This window comes from Lissotriton helveticus, chromosome 5_1 (genome assembly GCF_964261635.1).
Source record: "Lissotriton helveticus chromosome 5_1, aLisHel1.1, whole genome shotgun sequence".
Classification (NCBI taxonomy): Eukaryota; Metazoa; Chordata; class Amphibia; order Caudata; family Salamandridae; genus Lissotriton; species Lissotriton helveticus.
In genome coordinates, this window is record NC_136065.1 from 223,991,747 (window position 1) to 224,006,782 (window position 15,036).

Here is a 15,036-nt window from a genome sequence, read left to right on the forward strand (position 1 = left end):
ACTAAGGACTGAACTGCCAATTTGAGGTCTGACGTAGCAGTGATTGGTTTCAATTTTCAAAGGTAGTTCAGGTGAACAACTGGCACTTTTAGCCATTGATTTGATGTGGGCTTGCATGTCTAGATTCTTATCAAGCGTGATTCCTAATGATTTGGTTGAGTCAACTAGGACAGGGGTGGAATTTAGCGCTGTGATCAGTTTGGTACATTTCTTCACATCTGAGGGGCTTTTTGGGGGGATATTAACAGGAATTCTGTTTTTTGTGTATTTAGTTTAAGATGATTGCTAGTTAACCAATGTAATGACACCTTTAAGGCATTATTCATTATCTTGATCTCCTCCAGTGAAGAGATCTTGATGTAGATCTGATTGTCGTTTGCATACATGTGATAGGAGATGTTGGCGCATAGGAGGAATTTATGTATTTATGTAAGCGGTTTGACATATAGGTTGAAAGTGATGGAGATAATGTTGAGCCTTGCGGAACTACACCGAATTAGGAGATGGCGGTGACAGCGCCGGGTTGACCATGAATCTTTGTGTTCTGTTCTGTAGGAATGAGTCTCAGCAGAATCTGTTTTCTTACCTGGTTTACTGCAGCAGGTAAAGGGAGTGAGTGTTTCACATGCTGGGATCTAATCAGGCACACCTGCAACTAGACCTGTAGATATTCCAGTGTATGAAAAAAGAATAATACATTTGAGCTGGTGCTCATGCATAACTGGATTGTGCCAATTTGTAGTTACTGCAGTTGACTCTCAGAATATAAGTAAAAACTGAGGTCGAAATAGAAGTAGCCATAATGAAAGGGGATGCCAGGTGGCTTTTTTTGTGGGGTACACATTCACGTATGACCTTTGCTCCTGCTGAAATACATTAAAAAATGTGTTCACCTGGGCACTATTTATTCAAATGTATGGCCTTTACTATTCCAATATGCTATTATTTCCCCAAAATTACATTTGTCATTTTCATTCGGTGCTTCCTGTCCATTTTCATCCGACTTGCACTTACCTTCATTACTAAGGTAAAAAGACGAAGTGACACAATACAGTTAAGCACCACAAAGAAACATAGGTTCAACATTTTCACTGCACTCATGATAAATGGCAAATTGGCTTTTTAGGAAGCCAGCCAAAACTGTTTTTTGAAGCTTCATTCTCTGGGTGATCATAAGGGTCTTCGGCCTGATCCAAAATGTGTCTATCTTGAATGATCTAATTATCAGTTACCTGCTTCTCTTGAGAAAGATGTAACATAGTCTTTTGACAAATGCTCTGCGAATGCATCCAAATTCATACTCAGTGGAGGGTTCCTAGAAGTCCCTTACGCCTCTGAGAACATTGGTACTTACCTGCATCAAGCAGTCTTCTCCGATCACTATCACAGTCGCCATTGGGCGTAAAGTGACATTCTCTTACCCTTCCTTTGCGTCTGGCCCGGCCTTTGCTGCTACATGTCCTTGTATGTAACATTTTGGACACCCTGACTATACTCATTGGGTGCTAAGTGAATGTGTTCATCCATTCAGTCCAATTCTCCTGTAGTACATGAACTGGAGCCATGTGCCTTCTTGGATGATAGTATCCTTCCAGAGGCCTGACTGAATCACTTCACTGCAGGAACCTGCCCCAAGAGTGTTGAGGTGATGAGAATCCATGTGCCAAAATGTCTGACCATAATGACTTGCTTTGTTTTTTCCTCCCAAACGCGACTTGTTATATAGGTGCTGGCATCAGCCAACCACATGGTGCGTATAGGGTTTGAAGCAATGGCGGCAATTCATTATTACTCCTGTAATCAGTATATTGTATAGTTTCAATTTCTTCCTCTCTGTTTCACTTTGAGGTTTAGGTATTTTTTTTATATAACAATATATGTGAACAGTTATAGCTGGGCATATGTATGTTTAATTCTTGTTTTATTGGCTTGCAATTGCCATTTTTGATTGCCCTTCACTCTGTGTTCTTCCTGGTTGAAGGCAGCTCACAACATAGGCAAAGCTATTTGCAAAAACAGGCTTTTTTTTGCCTTCCCGGCAGTTGTCTGACAGTGAAGCTTACTGGTATATAGCCTTCCTTTCCATAATTAGCTAAGTAATTTTTTATAGAATGGGTCACACCGGCCAGGTGTTTCCCTTCCCATAGATACTTCCTCCTCTGCCACCTGAAAAATCTGTACTGTTGTGAGTGTGTGCGGGACTAGGAACTGAGGGTACGCAGTAAAACCATCAGTTATTACTGTGGGATTAGCAGCATAGTCCCTTCTCTCAACAGGAACATCTGGATAGTTTTCATCCCTCTGCACTTAAATGAGTCTGAGCCAAAAACCAACCCTTTTTCCTCAAATCAAGATGATAAAAAGTTGGGGGGGCCGAGGCCGACCGCCAGAGCTGATGGTCGCACTGTAGCGCGGCTCCGGCCCTGATCCCCCGAATATCCCCACTCATATTCGATTTTACAGACACCGTCTCCGCTAGAATAGATGGCTTGAGGGTCGGGGATCTCGGTCCGGCGTTCCAGTGGAATCGAACAAACGCTGGAGCCCCTCTGCAACTTGTTGCCTGCTCGTGCTGTGCATCCCCGGTCTTGCGGAACAACGCGGCAGGGAGCGGCGCCCACTTGGAAAGTGAAAGGAGCGCCCAGCCAAGGCATGAACACAGAGAGCCCCACAATACGGCGCATCATGGGACGATACTGACCGCAGTGGACACACCACGAAAACAGCAAGTGACAGCCAGTGTGTACATTTGGGCGTGCGGTGTGACCCGGCAGTGAGTGTTAGCCGACCGGAGTGCGATTTCAGGCGTGAAGAACTCTGGGTGAATCCAGCTGAGGCAACAGCATAACATCGGCCCAGCATACCATAGAGACATCCTTGTGGACCCCTAGCCCAGAGGTAGCACTCCTGTGTGACTGATACAGGCAAATGAGAGGGGCACACAATAAGCACGCACATCCAGGAGGCATCCAGAGAACCATGGCTGCATAGACCAATTGCAGTGCCTATTTATGCCATCTCAGTTCACTCTACATATCCTAGCTGGGCAGAGAATTGTCCTTATCTAGTTACATAATTGGCGGCAAGTGACTGAACGGCCCTGCGTGAGTACATCCTATGCAGTGCCATCACGTTGGGGAAATCGGGAAGGACCGGTTCAGGCCTGATTGTGGCGCATGTATTGGGAGATGGAACTGCTATCTTTGGTCGGGAGTGGTAATCTAGTGGGGTAAGCCAACAGGCCGATGGGGGAACGACGCCGGGTAGGCGTGGTGATGCCCGGGACACCGGCTCCACCCCACGTGGTTCCACCCGAACTCCTGAGGGGAGTCGCCATGTCTGGAGCCAAAGGCAACCATGGCTTGAACCAGCCCAAACTGGATAAGATATCATGACACAAGAGTCAAGAGAGTCCCAAGGCGCAAGCGGGCACACCACCTGGGACCTGCGATGTCCCCCCGGCGCAAGCGGATCAAAAGTTACAGGACATTCTCAATGCTGTCACAGCGGTACGCACATCACTAGAGTCCCATATTGATTCCGTCTCTATCGAAGTTGGTCTCCTCCAGGCAGATTTCTGCAAAATGAGTGACCGGGTGACTGAAGTAGAACAGGCGACGCAGAGCTTGAACTCCACCTCCAAGGGCTTAGAGGAGCAAGGCCAGGAACTACAGGCTACCACCAGGGCGCTTGCGGACACACTGGATGACTATGAAGGAAGGGCCAGGAGGAATTACGTTCGTATTATTGGGGTTCCCGAGAAGGCGGAGGGTCAGGCCATAGACCTATTTGTGGAGGAACTCATTACACAGTGATTACAGCACAAGACTCTCTCCAAATACTTTTCAATTGAACACGCACAGCTGGTGCCGGGTGGCAAACCTAAGCCTGGACAACCCCCCAGGTCTATTTTGGCCCGAGTGTTCAACTTTCGCGATAGAGACATACAGCTAGATTCATCATAGTCCCGTTTTGCGAGTCCTTAATAGCGATTCATAAGGAAGCGCTATTAAGGACTTGCAAAACGGGATTCATGTAGGAATGGCACAATATATTGTGATTCCTACATCATCCTTATTTGCGATTAGCAAATTGCAAATCGTAAATAAGGAATAACTTCCCATTCATTCCTATGGGCCTACAGGCCCATAGGAAAGAATGGGGAGTTATTCCTTATTTGCGATTAGCAATTTGCTAATCGCAAATAAGGATGCGATTTCAAGGGTGCCAGGGGTGTCCAAAGGACACCCTGTAGCACCCCATAAATGCAAATTTACATAGGTGCTGCGCACACACATGTCCAAGGGACATGTGTGTGTGTAACATGCAACTGAGAAAAATGCACTAAAGTGCTTTTTTCTATTTTTTCGCTATTTACCACGAAGTCAGACTTCGTGGTAAATAGCGGCCAAATATTGCGAATTCGCAATTTAAAAATGGTTAATGAATTGCATTTAAGGAATCTCAAATAGAGATTCCTTAAATGCAATTCCTCGCAAATATGCGATTTCACAAATAGCGATTTTTGCATTTGGGATGATAAATCCCAAATGCAAAAATTGGGCTTGCAAAGGGCCAGATTTTGAGAATCTGGCCCTTTGCGAGCCGATATTTCTTTCATGAATCTAGCTGTAAATCCTGCAAACCGCACAATGTGCTCCTTCACTCAAGATTGATAACAGCACTATCATGTTTTTCCAGGATTGCACCCTGAAGGTCCAGCAACAGTGCAGAAGCTTCCTGAAAGTCAAAAAGGCCTTAAGAGATAGAGAGCTGCAATATGCTATGTTGTTCCCTGCGAGACTCAGGGTGGAGGCTGAGGGCAAGGCATGGTTCTTCACTGAGCCGGAAGCGGTCTGGGAGTGGTTGGACGGTTGGAGACAGGTTGGAGGTGCACATCACTCGGACAGACGTCGAAGGAGAACAGGGAAAGACCGCAAAGTGAGCACATCGGAATGAGAGTGAGGCGATACCACGTATACAGAGCGTACAGAGACTGCCAAACTGGTCCTGCATAATGCAGGGGATCAGGAACACACTGAAGTAGAAAGAGGAACATACATTGCCTACTGGGCGTCCTTTTGGATTCCTCGCCGGACTGTCTGGTATCTGATCCAGCCGAGAGATATCTAAAGACCATTACTGAGGAGTCAGAGAGGCGACACCATGTACTGGAGATGGCTGAGTATATGAACAGAATGTTATAACTGGAGACTGTTTGCAGTACATATGTTTGTTGGGAAAGAGGGGGGTCTAGCACTGTTGGCTCACATCTCCTCCGGAATAGGGATGGGTGGCGAAGGGCGCTCTGCAATGTGTGGTGGCGGGTTGTTCGAAGTCTGTCTTGCAGTGAGGCAGGGTGGGCGGGTTGGGACAAGTTAGGGGAAGTTTCTTATTATCCACATGCGTCACAATGCTCATCACTTCATCAATTAACACAGTTGTTGCCGAACCCCATACGATTTGCCTGGTATACGCAGTCTACAAATACATTTTCTACCGCATAGGCACGTGGAGCGTGTTCGACTCCTCCAAGCCCTAGAGGTGGTGGGACTTGTAGAAACTCCATACAGGTATAATGGCGGCCACTGATGCGGCCTGTGTCATGAGACGTGAGGCGACACTAACCATACTCCCCTGAAATGTCAATGGGCTAGGGGATAAAATCAAGAGGGGGATAGTGCTACAATATATTGAACGCCAGGTCGACATGGTTCTGCTGCAGGACACCCACCTCGTTGGGAATACCTGCAAAGCGCTTAGTGGATGGGGATACAAATTGGGCTAAGTGATTAACAGTATCGAACGCCGCTCATAGGTCAAGGAGGATAAGTAGGCAGTCTCCCTCGTCTAGGGATCTGTGAATGTCATCAGCTATATTGAGCATGGCCATTTCAGTACTGCAGCCTTTATGAAACCGGCTTGGAAAGTGTCTAGAAGGGTGAATTTTCATATATAATGATTAAGTTGCTGTAAGACACATTTCTCCAAAGCCTTGGCTAGAAACGGGAGGTTTGAAATAGATCTGAGGTTGTTGAGATCGTTATGGTCAACCCTTTGATTTTTGGGAATGGGTGTGATTTGTCCTCGTTAGAGAGAGATTGGAACACAGCCCGTGGAGAGAGATGTGTTGATGATTAGAGTCCAAAACAGGGCAATGATGTGGTTAAGGTTTTTCAACATCGTGGATGGGAGGGGGTCATTTGTGTGGACCAGTTTGTGTTGTTTTTCAGTTTTGAGTGATTTAGGAAGCCGTTTGAACCTTTGGGGGCCATTTGGTCAGCAATGGGAACAGAAGGGGAGGTAAGGATGGAGGACAGAGAGGAGACTTGCATGAAGGATTGCTCAATTTTGACGACTTTGTCAGAGAAAAAGTAAGCAATTTCTTCACATCTTTCACTTGTGGCAGTTAAAGCAAGAGGGGGTCAGACGTGGTTTGTCTTTTCACAATGTTAAATAGTTATCTGGGTCTATTTTTAGCACGATCCAATTGGTTGCGGAAGAAGGGGGCTTTTTCTTTAAAGATGTGTTTTTTGTATAATAGCCTAGTAGTTCTACGGAGAATTAGCTGAGCAGTCGAGGGGTTTTGTCTTCAAGACCTTTCTGCTAGTCTGAGTTTTCTTTTTTCATTGTTGGCTTCATGCCTGGACCTAACATTGCTATGAATATGCGTCGCATTAACGGCATTCCAGCCAGGAAGAACGCCGTTAGAGAGGGAGTGGCCATACTTTCCTTGGATGAACATATGGCCTTCGATACGGTGGAATGGCCACGTATGTTCGCCGTCCTTAAACACATGGGCCTGGGTGGGGAATATCTAGAGTGGGACAAACTCCTATATGCTGAACCACTGGCCCAGGAAGTTGTGAATGGCCATGTGTCCACTACATTCACCTTGCGTCTCGGGACGAGACAGAGCTGCCCCTTATCTCCTCTTATATTCGCTCTTGTGCTGGAAACTCTCACATGTTGGATACACAAAGACCCATTGATACAGGTGGAAGTGGGAAAATGAGTGGGAGGACCGAATATTGTTATATGCGGATGGCATCCTGCTCTATGTCGCCGCCCCCGGTGCTTCAATAAGCAGAGTCCTCCAAATCTATATTAACCATGGCGAATACTCTGGATAATTCGTCAAAAGCTGGAGCGGAGTGACACTGCTGTGCCGGGCGCACAGCTTAACGCCTGAATCATAAAATATTTGTCCACTTTCAATTGATTTTATTCCTTGTATTCCCCAATTTTTTACACTGATTCTTCTGCTTTAGTATGCCACATGAGAGATGCTGTGTATTTTATGTCTAATGCTGCAGATATGCCAATCGAGGCCTTTTTCTCCAGTAAGAATGTACACACATAGTCCTCAATGGTAAATATAATTCCCAATACATTTCGGGCTTAATCTTGTCCTTCATCAGGGGTACACTACAAATTAAGAAACATCCACATTAGATAATATGTTCAGAACATGGTGTTTACAAGAAATGACATTGCGTCAAAAAATGCATGCTTCATTTTTAACAACTACTTCCTTCATTGACGTTTTCCCTCTAATAGCGTAACTGCACGCTGAACAAAAAGTGCCCAAACAAGCCTTTCCCAACATCTCTGGTCTTCCCGGCATGTAACTTCACCAGACTTTGTGTATGCTTACGGGTTATTTTAATTTTACAATCCCTGTGAGAAACGGCACCGACTCTCTCTCACCGTAATCATTTTAGTGGCCTGTGCTCCTTCAGAACGTACTCTCTCCTTGCAAGAAAAAGTAAACCTTTCACTCTCACCTGCGTTCTTTGTGTAACTCATTATCCTGCCCCTTAGATCTAGCCAATTATGTAAACCTCCAGCATCCTCTTCACTACAACTCTCAAAATCCCTTGTTCCTCAAATGTAGTAATCCTGTCATTATAATCCTACTTCCATGCACTTAGCGGTAGTCCACCCAGTCTCACCAACTCAATTTTAACCTTCACATCGAAGCACCCTTTCAATTCGGCCAATGATATCAAGCTCCACCATGATGATACCTACTACATCAATAAACCATTGCAACAGGTTTCCAAATCTCACAGATTCCCCAATCATCATTTTTTACCATTATCTACTACTTCCAAGCTGGAGAAAAAGGCCTGGATTGGCATATCTGAAGCATTAGATATAAAATACACAGCATCTCTCATGTGACATGAAGAAACAGAAGAATCAGTGTATAAAATCGTGGAATACAAGGAATAAAATCAATTGAAGGTGGACAAATGTATCGAAAATCTATTATGATTCAGGCTTTAAACTGTGCGCCCGGCACAGGAATGTCACTCGGTTCCAGCTTTTGACGAAGTTTCTATATACGTGGCTGTTGGGCAGACCACGGTCATCCGGGCTGCACGCAAAAAGACTAAATTGATTAACTGATACCGTGAAGTGTTGAAGACAGAAATACTCTGGATACACCATAAACTAGTCCAAGTCGGTAATATGTTTACTGCATTGGCCTGTACCGCCCTCCCAGCCACCTGTGAAGCCAGCGTGGTAGAGGATGGGTTTGAATACCTAGGTGTGTTCGTGACAGCGGACCCCTCACTTTTCTATGAGCGGAACCTTTTGTGACTCTTGACTCAACTACAATGCAATGTGTGCCATTGGCGCACCCTCCCAGTTTTGCTGCTGGGACGCGCGGCTCTCTACAAAATTATGGCTCTCCCTCGGCTTTTATACTCCTTGCATAATACCCCATATGGCATTCCCGATGCGTACTTTACATCGATCGAAGGGGAAATCAGGGATCTGCTATGGGACGAGAAGCCGCCAGGCATCTCTGGACCGAATTTGGTTAATGGGTGGTATGATGGGGGTATCGCTCTACCGGACATTCGATGTTATTACTGGGCTGCCCACCTGTCAGTTCTAAACAAATGGATATATGTCTCACAACAGGACCCAGCATGTCAGATGGACAGACACCTGATGGGTCATGGTGGGTAGAGGCACTATACACAAAATTACGGCCCCAACGGCTCACTGGGCCCACGGCTCTAACAGTTGCCATATGGCACACTGCCACTACAAGGCTTGGCAGGAGGATTAAATGGACGCTAATGACACCCTTATGGCATGCTGCTATATTGTGTAATTTAGGTAGATCTAAAGGGTTCGATAAATGGGACACCATTAGAATATCACAAGTCAGCGACTTAATAAAGAAAGGTAAAGTATTGACCTTTTCAGAACTATAAAGAGAGTATAAATTATTCATTGGAGAAACCTTTTGATACTTACAAATACGCCATGCCCTACTAGCAGCAACTAAAGAAGTAGATGGGATCCCGGTGGCCACTCCCCTGGAGGACAGACTATTGACAGATCCCATGCAGAGTAAAGCAATTTCCCTCACATACCGGAAAATAATTATTAATTTACCTGACCCGATCTCCCCCCTATACACATGCTGATATTGGGAGGCAGTTAACCGAGTAGTGAGTGTGGTGTTTGGAATTGACCTAACAGTATCCCCCATGACATCTGATTTTCACCGCATGGATCAACTGTGGGCAGCCAACGGGTCTGCACTCGCGAAACGTAACATTGTCCGTAAATGGGGAGTTCTAGACCTACCAACGGGTGTAGAATGGAAACAAGATGTTGATTGGTGTATGCTGGCAGAGCGAGCAGTCTACACAAACAGAGGTCGCCCTAAAAAGTGGGATAAGATATGGGGGAAATGGAATGTATATTGTGGTAATATTTTCACCTCCCCAGTAGAGCACAAAAATGGACCAGACATAAGCATGACATAATCCTGAAGGAGGATGGGGAGGTGGGCATTTGAAGAGATGTTCAGTATTGTGTTATAAACTCCTGTCTTTGATCTGAAGTGATGCATAAGATTGCATGTATGTTTTCACAACATTCAATAAAAAGAGTTAATAAAAAAGAAAATATGGCAAAAAGTTGTATCAGTCTTAGATCCATTGGGCTGGCGTAAACTTTGATAATGCCAGTGGGATATGCAAGATATACAGAAAACAACATCAGTTTGTAATACATAACTTCAGTGGTGGGTGGCCGGTGTTGTGATGTAATCCTTGAGCTTGTCCATGGGCTGTGTCATGTCATTGAGATGTGGCCTATGACTGTTGCTGTATGCAATGCTTGTGCTATTGGTGGTTGGGCTGTGTTGGCACTTGGCCTTCATTGTGCTTGTTGCAGAGTTAGTGTTGCTGGCCAGAGAAATCCTGTGAAAAAGAAGACATATGGGAAGGAGGAGGAGGTCAATTTGCTTTCTTGCCTTTCCTCGTCTATCAGTTGCCTTTAAAGTTGAGGCACAATTTTAGGTTTTCTTACTATGGCAGGGTTTGTCTGAGATGTGTCCCTGGTATACTACAGCTCAACTGGACCCCATTTTCAGCAGTGAAACAACAGTATGAAAAATGTATTAAATATGTTGCTAAAGATGATTTACACCAGTCTTGAATTTTCTATATATTTACGCTGTCACTGATTTGCGCTATTACATGCTTTGCAGGGTAAGTTGCTCATTACATTTACCATTTGATTCACTCATTCAGCCTCTGTATTTTTATAAGTGACTCCACTGGAAGCATCTTTTGTTGTTTATAATAATCCCACCCTAGCATGGTTCTTTCAAAAAATGCTTGTTGTGGGCTTACTCCATTGGCTTTTTGACGCGCAGTTTAGAAAAAACCCATTATTTTTAGTATTTGTACAACATATGCATAATTCCAAAGCATTACATAACAGTTCGGATGATCATGAGTCCTCTAAGCATGGTGGCTGGCAACAGAGCTACAGGTGGATGGTGCCTTGGCTGCCCAAACCAGTGGAATCTTTCGAGGATGGGGCTTGTGAGGCTACCGGTAGGGGGAGGGGGCATAAAAGGTATGGATATTCGGTCCCTAGGTGAGCCCTGTCACTTGTATATGAGAGGCTGTGAGTGCTCCATCATTGAGAGGCTGGTGTGATTGGGGGGGAGGTAATGTGATAGGAGACCCTGGGAGTCAGGTACCAGTCTTTGTGTGGGGGGAAAACCAGCCATTGTGCAGAACCAGACGTGTAACACTCATTGGGCTGAAAAGGCTTCAGCCCCCACCTCGTGTGTCTCAGCCCTGGCTGCTCTTCCCACTCTCTCTCCACTCTTTCTCTCTCCACACTCTGTCCACTCTCTCTCCTCTCTCTCTCTCTCTCTCTCCAATGTCTCTCCCTCCACTGTCTCTACTCTCTCACTCTCTCTACTCTCTCCACTCTCTCTCTCTCTCTCTTCACTCTCTCTCTCGCTCTACTCTTTCCACTCTCTCTCTTTCCACTCTGTCTCTCTCCACTCTCTCTCCACTCACTCTCCCCTCTCTCTCCACTGTCTCTCTCTCCACTCTCTCTCCCCTCTCTCTCCACTGTCTCTCTCTCCACTCTCTCCTCTCTCTCTCCGCTGTCTCTCTCTCTACTGTCTCTCACTCCACTCTCTCTCTCTCCACTCTCTCTATCTCCAATCTCTCTCCACTCTCTCTCTCTCCACTCTCTCTCCACTGTCTCTCTCTCTCTCCACACTCTCTCTCCACTCTCTCTCTCTCTCCACTCTCTCTCTCCACTCTTTCTCCTATGTCTGTCTTTCCACTGTCTCTCCACTGTCTCTCCACTGTCTTTCACTCTCTCTAATCTCTTCCCACTCTCTCTCTCTCCACTCTCTCTCTCTCCACTCTCTCTCTCTCTCCACTCTCTCTCCACTCTCTCTCCTCTCTCTGTCTCCCCAATGTCTCTCTCTCCACTGTCTCTACACTCTCTCACTCTCTCTACTCTCTCCACTCTCTCTCTTCACTCTCTCTCTTCACTCTCTCTCTCTCTACTCTCTCCACTCTCTCTCTCTCTCCACTCTCTCTCGCTCCACTCTTTCTCCACTCTCTCTCTCCACTCTCTCTCTCTCTCCACTCTCTCTCTCTCCACTCTTTCTCCACTCTCTCTCTCTACTCTCTCTCTCTCTCTCTCTCTCTCTCCTCTCTGCCTTGCACCCATCTCCTCTGTGCCTTGCACCCTTCTCCTCTCTACCTTGCACTCTTCTCCTCTCTGCCTTGCACCCTTATCGGCCCCCTTTGCCCCCCCAGCGGACGCCCACATGGTGCTTCTAACAAGGGTGCTTACCGGAGTGCACCATTTTGCTGCCTCATCCCTTCTCATATGAGCTTTGCCCTGGAGAATGCTCTCTCTGGAGACCCCCACTCCCACACTTGTCAGGGTCCCGAGCAGTGCTCTGTGCTGCCTTCTGCTCTCTCTCTCTGGAGCCCCCACCTTGTCAGGGTCCCAGGCAGTGCTCTGTGCTGCCTCCTGCTCTCTCTCTGGGGCCCCCAGCCCCCGTCCTTGTCAGGGTCCCGAGCAGTGCTCTCTGCTGCCTCCTGCTCTCTCTCTGGGCCCCCTCCTTGTCAGGGTCCTGAGCAGTGCTCTGTGCTGCCTCCTGCTCTCTCTCTGGCCCCCCCTCCTTGTCAGGGTCCTGAGCAGTGCTCTGTGCTGCCTCCTGCTCTCTGGGGCCCCCACCCCCATCCTTGTCCTTGGCTCTTCTCAGAGGAGCAGAGCCCTGTGGGGAATGCTGTCTCTGGGCCCCAACCCCCATCCTCTTTCTGGGCCTGGCACCTCTGACTGAAGAGAAACAATGTAAGTTGATACTTTTTTCTCTTCAGTCAGAGGGAGGGGCTCAGAGCAGGCTGCAGACAGCCTGCACCTGCTTTAGTGGGAGAGAGGCTTGCTTTAGTGCAAGCCTCTCTCACAGCTCTCACCGAAGAGCTGAAGGGGGGGCCGGGCCCCCTTCATTTACTGAAGTGAGTGGGGCCCCCCGCCCCGCCGGGGCTGCGTGGGCGTTTGTTATGCCCCTGAGGCAGCCCCCATAACAGTTTCTAGGAAAGTATCATGGGGGGGGGGGGGGGGGGTTTGTTCACAAAGGCAATGTTTTACACCTCCACCATGCTTCTAATCAAAGCCTGCTCCCAATCAACACCACACATTAAGCCGAATGCGACAGCACTCAGTAAAATATTAACTAGGCCCGTACGAGGCGATGCTGCCAGGTGCACTCTCCTGTGTGCACCCAGCTCGGCCCACTATGGGCACACAGTGTTGTGTTAGAGGGAGAGGCATAAAGGCCTTGGGACAGGGACAGGTGCGGGTTAGCTATGTGCTGAAAAGCAGGTATGGGGGGCTGCAGAAAGTTAAGTCCCCCATTCATATCCGCCCGGCAAATCAGCGATTCTGATAGAAGTCTGCGTGCGCCTGAGGCGTAATATCCGTATAGTTAATGTAAAGTCACGCACCAGAATTGAAGAAGTATAACAAACATGCCCGGGGCAATACAATACTCCAGTCCTGGCTTGCGGCACAATTTTGGAGAGACTATGTATTTTGAGTCAAATCATATTTTACCCAGAGCCCATCCCATCTGGCTACATAAACCTTCGAACCCGTTAAGGAAGAGGGCTCAATAGCCATATGGTATGAACGCAGATAATCCACTACGTCCATACTTAACAGGGAGGAGGGGATATTTTACCTCATTTATACAAACTCAAAGTCATAATGAGAAGCATGAAGCTTCCTTCAGGGATGAATCAAGTGTGCTCTTTGGGCCTCGGCATAATGAATGTGACAAACCAAATGTCTATGATAAGCAATGTGTTAACCCCTCTACTTCAAACAAGGTGAGCCTTCTTGATGAAACCGAGTGACCGTTGGCTCTGTCCTAGCCTACCTAGTCTATAGTAGGCACGCAGGCTAGCCTTGCTCCGAGTAGGCACTCTTGGACAACCGAATTTCTCTGTACACCGACAAGAGACAGGGCAGGCTTGCATTTTAGTGATCAACAGGATTCGGGACAGGCACATTTTGTCAGAGTCTGCCGCAATAAATGCTGCTTTTGTTCTAGTCTATTAAAACACCCTCACAAAGCCTTCATAAGTAACAGAACAGAGTAACGTGTCCTGGTTAGTAGCACCCTTGTCCTAGTCTACAGCCGATAGTACAGCCTTACTGTGGATACGAGCAATTAGGACACCCTCGCTTTATGACACAGCCAGAGTAGGGTCACAATTAGAACGCACTGACTCGCCTGGGGTCTTACCCACTGCAATATAAGTCCTCTTCACCCCTGTTTTCTTCTTGATCTTTTCCAGCAGGTCATTCACGATGTTCTTCTCGTGCAGGAAATGCTCGAACCTCTACTTTAAGGACGCTGACATGGTGAAAACTTCCCTTCTCATGTTTGTCGGCGAATGAGACATAACGATCGGCCAAGAAAGAAATCGCATAGGTGTCATGCTTTGGGAAGGCGGGCCTGATCTATACTTTCTGTGCAGCTCAGTCTGCTAATTCAAGGGAGTGCCAAGAGGGCTGCACTCCCGAGACAGAGCCCAGGAGGTGAGGTGATGCGTAACGGCTATCTTAAACAAGTGAGTGAAGCAACTGAAGGGAAACTATCATGGACATAGAAAGAGGACACTTACCAAATGAAAGTGAATATTTCAAGAAGGCAGCAGACTCCAGTCTTCCAACGAGATGGCCAAACATCCTGAACAGAGCAGCACCCCGAGGTCGGCCAGTGTGTTCTGCAAAGATGCCCCGTTGTGCCTCGCATGACCCCCATGCCTGGCGTCTTCTGCCCGAGCAGTAAACAATAAAGCCTAAACACGCAGCATGCGCTGCCCACCCCTCACGCACACCGGCACTTGGACAATGCAGCTGTGTGCAAGTACCCTGGCAGCATCGAAAATGAAAGCGCGTGTCGAGCTTAGAGTGCGGACGAACACAGTAGTTAGGCGCTGCTGCTTCCGGACTAAACAGAAGTGAGTAGCACATCAACAGCCAATTAAAAAATAGATAACAAGAGCAATGACAAAGGTAAACTAATGGCAAGCAGCAACAGAAATGACCCAGCAATAGGCGGAATTTCACCCAACATACTGATTACTTGATGCCTCGTAGAAGCAGCGCATGCGCTGCCTATGCGAGACCTAAAAATCCTCTACAGAGGCAGAATACAAATTT

The 15,036-nt window shown here is 47.0% G+C and overlaps 1 long non-coding RNA gene across 1 annotated transcript in view; it reads right to left on the reverse strand.

Annotated features, from left to right (window-relative positions):
- LOC144753061 (uncharacterized) overlaps positions 1-14,456 on the reverse strand; it is a 473,043-nt gene extending 458,587 nt beyond the window's left edge. Inside the window, exon 1 of the long non-coding RNA XR_013594188.1 lies at positions 14,114-14,456. This is a non-coding gene — a long non-coding RNA (uncharacterized LOC144753061). The remainder of the gene's footprint in view (positions 1-14,113) is intronic.
- Between the last annotated feature and the right edge of the window lie 580 nt (positions 14,457-15,036).